We start from the raw sequence: 7,348 nt of genomic DNA on the forward strand, positions 1-7,348 counted from the left end.
TTGCCTGAACTAACGTTACTTTAAGCTCAACCTGCAGCTGGCAGTTACGACTGTGGTAAGAGTGTTTTGGGAGCTTTTGTGCTGCAGACGCAATAGTCTTGTGGGGGCAGAAAAGGTCAAATACAATAAATACAGAAAAACATTCAGCGATCCTGAAGCAGAGGGGTCCTAAAATGAGTTCTGATCCCTTTAATGACTTATTTCTTAATGCATATTTTTTGTTGCGTAAGAATGGTCTGGAGTGCTTTTATTAGTTAATTAATAACCCTTCAGGTTTACTATTTTTTATTTCTGCTTTACGTTCTTCACTAGGAGCCAAGGTGGTCAAATATGTCTTAGAAAAAATAAACACAGTAAACCTCACCAGATTTCTGTTTTGCATTATTTACAACAAGCTGCAAGGTTACGATCTCATCTGTGAAACCTAGAAGTTGGCTTTTCATCCATTTTAACTGAAAAGGTGTCATTTTTCACTTGAATGTGGGTTGAACACTTGTTAAATGAACAATAATGTGCTAAACTCACCAAACAACTGATTATTTGATCACAATAAAGGGTTGAACAGGTGACTTTCTTCTCTAATTAAGTCAAACAAACTATTAAATGTTAACATATTACTTTAAAATGTAATACAAACTCTCTATAGTTTTGTTAACTCAATACTGTCACGATATGGTGTTGGAGGACCCAAATATGCAGTACCCAGGATGACACGAGGCAGGGATGAAGGTTAAGTAAAATCCTTTATTTAAAAGGAGAGCCAAAAAATAAAGTAAATGCAAGGCTGCGAGCCAAAATCCAAAAACCAGATAAAGATCTGGAAATCCAAAAAACTCTGGTTCATGCACAGAGAAACAAGACTGACAGAACTACAAACAATGGACCGACACAAGACAAAGACAAGACAGGGCTTAAATAACAGGGAGGAGTAATTAAGGGAACAGGAAGCAGGTGTGTGGAGTGAGGGCTGGAGGGAAGGCAGGTGACAATAATTACCTAAATAGGGAAACAGAACCAAAGGAGGACAGATAAACCTAAAACTACAAATCCAAATTAAAAGGCTGCGGGAAGGACTAACACACACACACACACACACACACACACACACACACAGACATAAATAACTCACACACACATATACTGGGCTGGGGAACAAGAGGCTGGAGCTACAACTGGAGGGACAGAGGATAACTAAATGAACACCGGACCTGATGGAATGATAAAAAGGCCTACAAACAGAAGACACATAATTGAGACGCAGACAAAGGACACATGAGGGCGCTATGAGACACAGAAGGGAAACTAGAGAGGATGGAGAAACATCAGGAGACACAAAAAGGAGGGGGCAGACGCAGACCATGACAAATACGTTTGTCAGTAACTGTTGATTTGAACACATAAAATTTTAAAATCAACATTCACTGACGCCTCAAGCTTCCAGTCATTTATTATTACTTTAAGCAAAATAAAAAATGACAGAAGAGTATTCTGAACAGAGTTCAATTAAATGATTACAGAAAGGTTAAAACAATGCGTTGATTTGGACATTTTGGGTTTTTGCATAATAAAAGTTTAATTAGAGGTACGATATGTAAGAATAAAGTAGGAACGACATCATCTGGTTACATTTGGCTACTGCAGCCCCTTTTCCAAACACACAGGTGACTTTTTCACTACTGTTCCATGAGTTTCACGGTGGTTGCCGGCTATGGTTCAGCACCAGAAGATTAAAGATGCCAAACAGAGACAAGTCATACAAAGTTGATAAGTAGATAAATACATGGTCATCTCTTTTGTTAGCACTTTTGGGTTTTTTACAGTAAGGATCACTTACTACGGTTATTATGGTGGTATGCCTCCGGTGTCGATACCAGATCTGCTTGGGGTTCTGCGCCTGCTGATGACGTCATATTCTGGTAAATCCACTCGGCTTTCATATTTGGTTTTGGAAAGACATCAGCAGTTTTGTCAATAAATTCTTGCTTGTTAACACCTAAATGTTTTCTTTATAACTGTAATTTGTTAATAAAACACCATATTATCTTTGTTTTGTAAAATAAATGTGAAACTACATAAAACCAACATCAGACTGCCAAAAAAAAGTTCTTAAATGTGAGGCCACATCTGTTTGTGATTAATGTGGAATTTGTCTGTAAATTTCCTTAGTTGTTATGTAAATTACTTAATTAAATAATTACAAATGTTTTTTGTTGTCTTTTCAATAAAGTTCTTATATTTTAATTTGCCCCATTTCTTCAAAATAAAGAGCTTTGATGGTCACTGTTTATGAGTTGATATCTTTGCTTTTATTTTACATTTCCTTTGGAAATTCAAACATATTTTCTCTAAAAAGTGTTGATTTTTGGACTACAGGACTACAACTGCTAATACTACAACTGTAAATTTTTTCTGACTAATCAAAATCATCATTGTCAACGTGCTAACATAACTCTTACGAACATAGTATAGTAACTTCCGTTCAGCCAATCATCTACTGTGACGTAATTTGCAGACGCAGGACCCCGATCCGATCTGTTACCAACACCAGCATTAGAGGAGTTTGCCATCATGCTGTTAGCTCGCAGTCATAATTTTGAATGCCTCATTAAAAGAAGTAAAACACCATGATTAACTGTAGTAATAACTGAAAAGGTTGCTTGAGACCTTTTTAGAGCTGACTATTTGCTTCTAATTAACAGTTAGCATTATTAGCTCAATGTTAGCCTCTAGCCTTCTTTAACCAGTATTAGAGTAAAACAAAAGGATGCCATTGCTTCTTAAGGGTACAAGATATAACTTCTGGGTCGCTTCTTTTTACTGGCGTCTGTTCTTTAAACAACCCTGGAGCTTTTTGCCTGCCGGTGTCAAATTACAAATGGTACCGCTGCAACATTAAGTCTGAGACACAGAACGCCATTATGCGTCGGCGCAAGGGCTTTCCGACAGACTCTCAGAGGGTGACGGAGACATGCCAAAAATATTAAACATCCGTCAAATGTGACGGAGACCGCAAGCTTGTGATTGGTCAGCACACCGCTTCATGTAAATTCATCACCAGCACTGCCGTTGCCCCTTTAAAGAGCAAAAAGATATTTAGCAGCAGACCCAGGACAGATTAAAGAACACATCGTGGTAAAGTCCGAAAACATGAATGTCTTTCTTCTTCCGGCTCTTAGAGAGTACAGACGCTTTTTTCCTCCTCTCCTCCCTATCTTATCCCAAGACTCTTTGTCTGTCTTTGGGTGTACGGCGCTTCTGCATTTTTTTCTGGAAACTGGAAATTATTAAAAATGGACCTGGTCAGCTGGTCTCTCAACGCGATCGACAAAATTGTCTCAATGATGAGAATGGGAGAACCGGCTCCTGGGTGCCCCTCTGGGACAGATTCAGTTGGGCATATCGTAGACTCCTGGAAACAGTGGAACCTGATCTGCTTATCTCAACTGTCTGTAGAGGATTCTGAAGATGTATGGATATTTGTGGTGTCAGGTTTCCTGCTTTTTGGCCTGGGAGGATACCTGGCTTACCGTAAAATTAACGAGCTGTCGAGGAATATTGGCTCTTTCCCGGAGCTCAGGGATGGATTACACCACGCTGTGAATGCACAGACTCATATAATTGTCGAGATGAGTTGTAAGCTTGAAACTTTAGCTGAGATTCAGGCTCTGGCACAAAAGATGGATGCGATCAAGGAGTGAGTGGATGAATCAGCATGGATTGGGATAGATTAATTTACTCCATTATTGGATTGAGAGAGGTTGAGGACCAACGGAACTTTAAGACAGAGAGGAAATTATCTCTGTCTGGCCCCAAAACAATTTCTAATCTGAATCTGGTGCCCTTGAGCCTGTAAGGCTGCAACGAATACTCCCCCACAGAAGAAATGTGGAATGCTGTCGTCGCCATGGCAACTCTGTCTCCCTATCCCTGTGCCCTCTAAACCCAACGCGTCCTTCCCCCCCCCCCCCCCCCCCCCCCTGTCCAGACGGAGGTGACGAGCACTGCTTATCGTGGCTGCAGGAACTGATGTGAGGAGAGTCCCAAACCCACCACCCCACCTAGTGGACACTTATGTTGTATAATGTCTGAAGTCTGTGGCATTTCTGTCTGAGGTGTTTTTTGCATAGCAAAGCTGCCCTCCCTGTGGGGGGTAACTCTGAAGTGCCTTTTTTTTCCTCCACCTGACTCAATCCTCATGTAAACCCTCTGTTCTCTATTAAGGTAGCACGACTCGGGTTGTGAATGACCACAGTCACCAGTTCTTGTCATGTGTCTATGCCTATGTATGTCTGATCTCAGAATTGTGTGTACTGAAACTCTAATTTCCCTCTGGGATTAATAAAGTATCTTTGAAATGAATTTGAATTATTCACCCGCGATTGAAGGAGTACAAAATACAGAGCAAACCTGGACAGAACCGTGCAGCGGGAAACGTGTGTTTAGAGGTGGCGACGATATGAAGAGGTGGATGAGAATGAAGGACAAATTTGTCTTTAAAGTATATAAACACATTAGTAAATACACTATCGTGGACCGGATGCATGAGTATTATGGTGGCAGGATATCACAGAAAAGTGCGACACCCTCTGTTCTCCTGGCGGGGAATTGTTTTGCAACACTCTGCTGCCTGAACAGAAGTTGGAATGTGAACACCTTTCCGACATTCTATTTTAGAATTCTAATTCTATTTTAATGAGCCGCACTTGTAGAGCGCCTCTCAGAGTAAGGACTCCAAAGCGCTTTACACTACAGTGCATCATTCATAAATTCACACACACATTCACACACTGGTGGAGATGAGCTACGATGTAGCCACAGCTGCCTTGGGGCGCACTGACAGAGGTGAGGCTGCCGAGCACAGGCGCCACCGGTCCCTCCGACGACCACCACTAGAATTCTGTTGCAGAGCTCACGGAAAAGTATTAATCGGGCTTTAGCTTGGCGCATACTCGGCAACCTGTCAGGCTCATGAATACAATAATTGTGTCTCTGTCTTTGAAAGAAGATAAAATGACAATACTCCCAGCCGGCAGAAAAGGAACTCTGTTCCCGACTGTTTTTTTATTATTTCTCTGTAAAATTCTTACATATTGCTCTTTTAATAGTTTATTTTCCATCACAATAACACATGCTTAATGTGTAATGTTCTAAAACATACCAACTTAAATGTAATGCACTTGTTTTTGGTTTGAATTGTCTGGGTAACTATTTATTCAGAGTAATTTCCCCTAAGCACGAGTGTCTGCTAGTTCATATTTAAGGAAGTGGTAAAATTATCTTACTAAAAGATAAATACATGTTTGGGTCCTTAACCCCTGCCTACAAATGTGTAAGTTAAAAAGTTATTTGAAAAGTTACAAAACAATAAATCAGTTTATCGTCCTATATTGCATTGGTTGTTGGCAAAAAGCAAAGGGTGCATTACTCCCACCACGTGGTATGGAGGATGAACTGTAATATAATAATCATTAAAAATGAAGATTTTTCTCATCATTGTGATCTAAAAAAATATTTTGAAGCTGAAATAAATATGAACCAATATGAACTTTAGGGCCGATACCGATATCCAATATTTGTATTGCTGTAACCGATATTTGCTGGTATTGATGTATGAATTTGTGTGTGTGTGTGTGTGTGTGTGTGTGTGTGTGTGTGTGTGTGTGTGTGTGTGTGTGTGTGTGTGTATGTATACATATATATACAGTGGGGCAAAAAAGTACTTAGTCAGCCACCGATTGTGCAATCAGACTTTTGTTTACCTGAATTAACTATGAAGCCAGAGGGCGAAGCGTTTCCAGTCTAAATGAAACACCACATTCCTCCAGTAAGTCTTGTTTTTGAGTCACATGGGTCTGGTTCTGTCTGCTGCCTCTTGTCCAGGCAGAGGAAAATTATTCAAATCTTATCTTTATGTTCCATAATCACAGGGTTTCATTTACAGTATTTGTGTGACAGGAAAATCACTCCACTCTATTATTGACCGTCTTTGTGCAGCCTAATTTAGTTATAACTGTATTCAGCATTCAGCTGTATGTGTATACGTATATAGATAAATATATATATACATACGTATGTACAGTATACACACTGACATTTACGCTTCTGAAATCAGATTTTGTATAGACCGAAAATTATGCAAGCTGAATTTTATGTTTTGCTTTATTTTTAAGAGTGCAAACTAGATTATATACATGGTACTATACACACCACATACAGGTCCTTCTCAAAAAATGTGCATACTGTGATAAAGTTCATTATTTTCTGTAATGTACTGATAAATTTACTGTATTTACTGTATATATTGTATATCATATTTCTATTTCACCTGTTCCTTTGTCTCTCCTACTGCTTTGAGCATGTACATGACACAAGAATTTCCCTTGGGATAAATAGTTGTTCTTATCTTATCTTATCTTAAACATTAGACTTTCATATATATTAGATTCATTACACATAACTGAAGTAGTTCAAGCCTTTTATTGTTTCTAATATTGATGATTTTGATCATGAAAACCCAAAATTCCTATCTCAAAAAATTTGCATATTTCATCAGACCAGTTAAAGAAAAGTGTTAATTTAAAAAAAAGTCAACCTTCAAATAATTATGGTCAGTTATGCACTCAATTCTTGGTTGGGAATCCTTTTGCAGAAATTACTGCTTCAATGCGGTGTGGCATGGAGGCAATCAGCCTGTGGCACTGCTGAGGTGTTGTGGAGGCCCAGGATGCTTCGATAGCGGCCTTAAGCTCATCCCGAGTGTTGGGTCTTGCATCTCCCAACTTTCTCTTCACAACATCCCACAGATTCTCTATAGGGTTCAGGTCAGGAGAGTTGGCAGGCCGATTGAGTACAGTACTACCATGGTCAGTAAACCATTTACCAGTGGGTTTTGGCACTGTGAGCAGGTGCCAGGTCGTGCTGAAAAATGAAATCTTCATCTCCATAAAGCTTTTCAGCAGATGGAAGCATGAAGTGCTCCAAAATCTCCTGATAGCTAGCTGCATTGACCCTGCCCTTGATAAAACACAGTGGACCAACACCAGCAGCTGACATGGCACCCCAGACCATCACTGACTGTGGGTACTTGACACTGGACTTCAGGCATTTTGGCATTTCCCTCTGCCCAGTCTTCCTCCAGACTCTGGCACCTTGATTTCCGAATGACATGCAAAATTTGCTTTCATCCAAAATAAAGTACTTTGGACCACTGAGCAACAGTCCAGTTCTGCTTCTCTGTAGCCCAGGTCAGGCACTTCTGCTGCTGTTTCTGATTCAAAAGTGGCTTGACCTGGAGAATGCGGCACCTGTAGCCCATTTCCTGCACACGCCTGTACACGGTGGCTCTGGA

Source organism: Nothobranchius furzeri, chromosome 12 (assembly GCF_043380555.1).
Source record: "Nothobranchius furzeri strain GRZ-AD chromosome 12, NfurGRZ-RIMD1, whole genome shotgun sequence".
Classification (NCBI taxonomy): domain Eukaryota; kingdom Metazoa; phylum Chordata; class Actinopteri; order Cyprinodontiformes; family Nothobranchiidae; genus Nothobranchius; species Nothobranchius furzeri.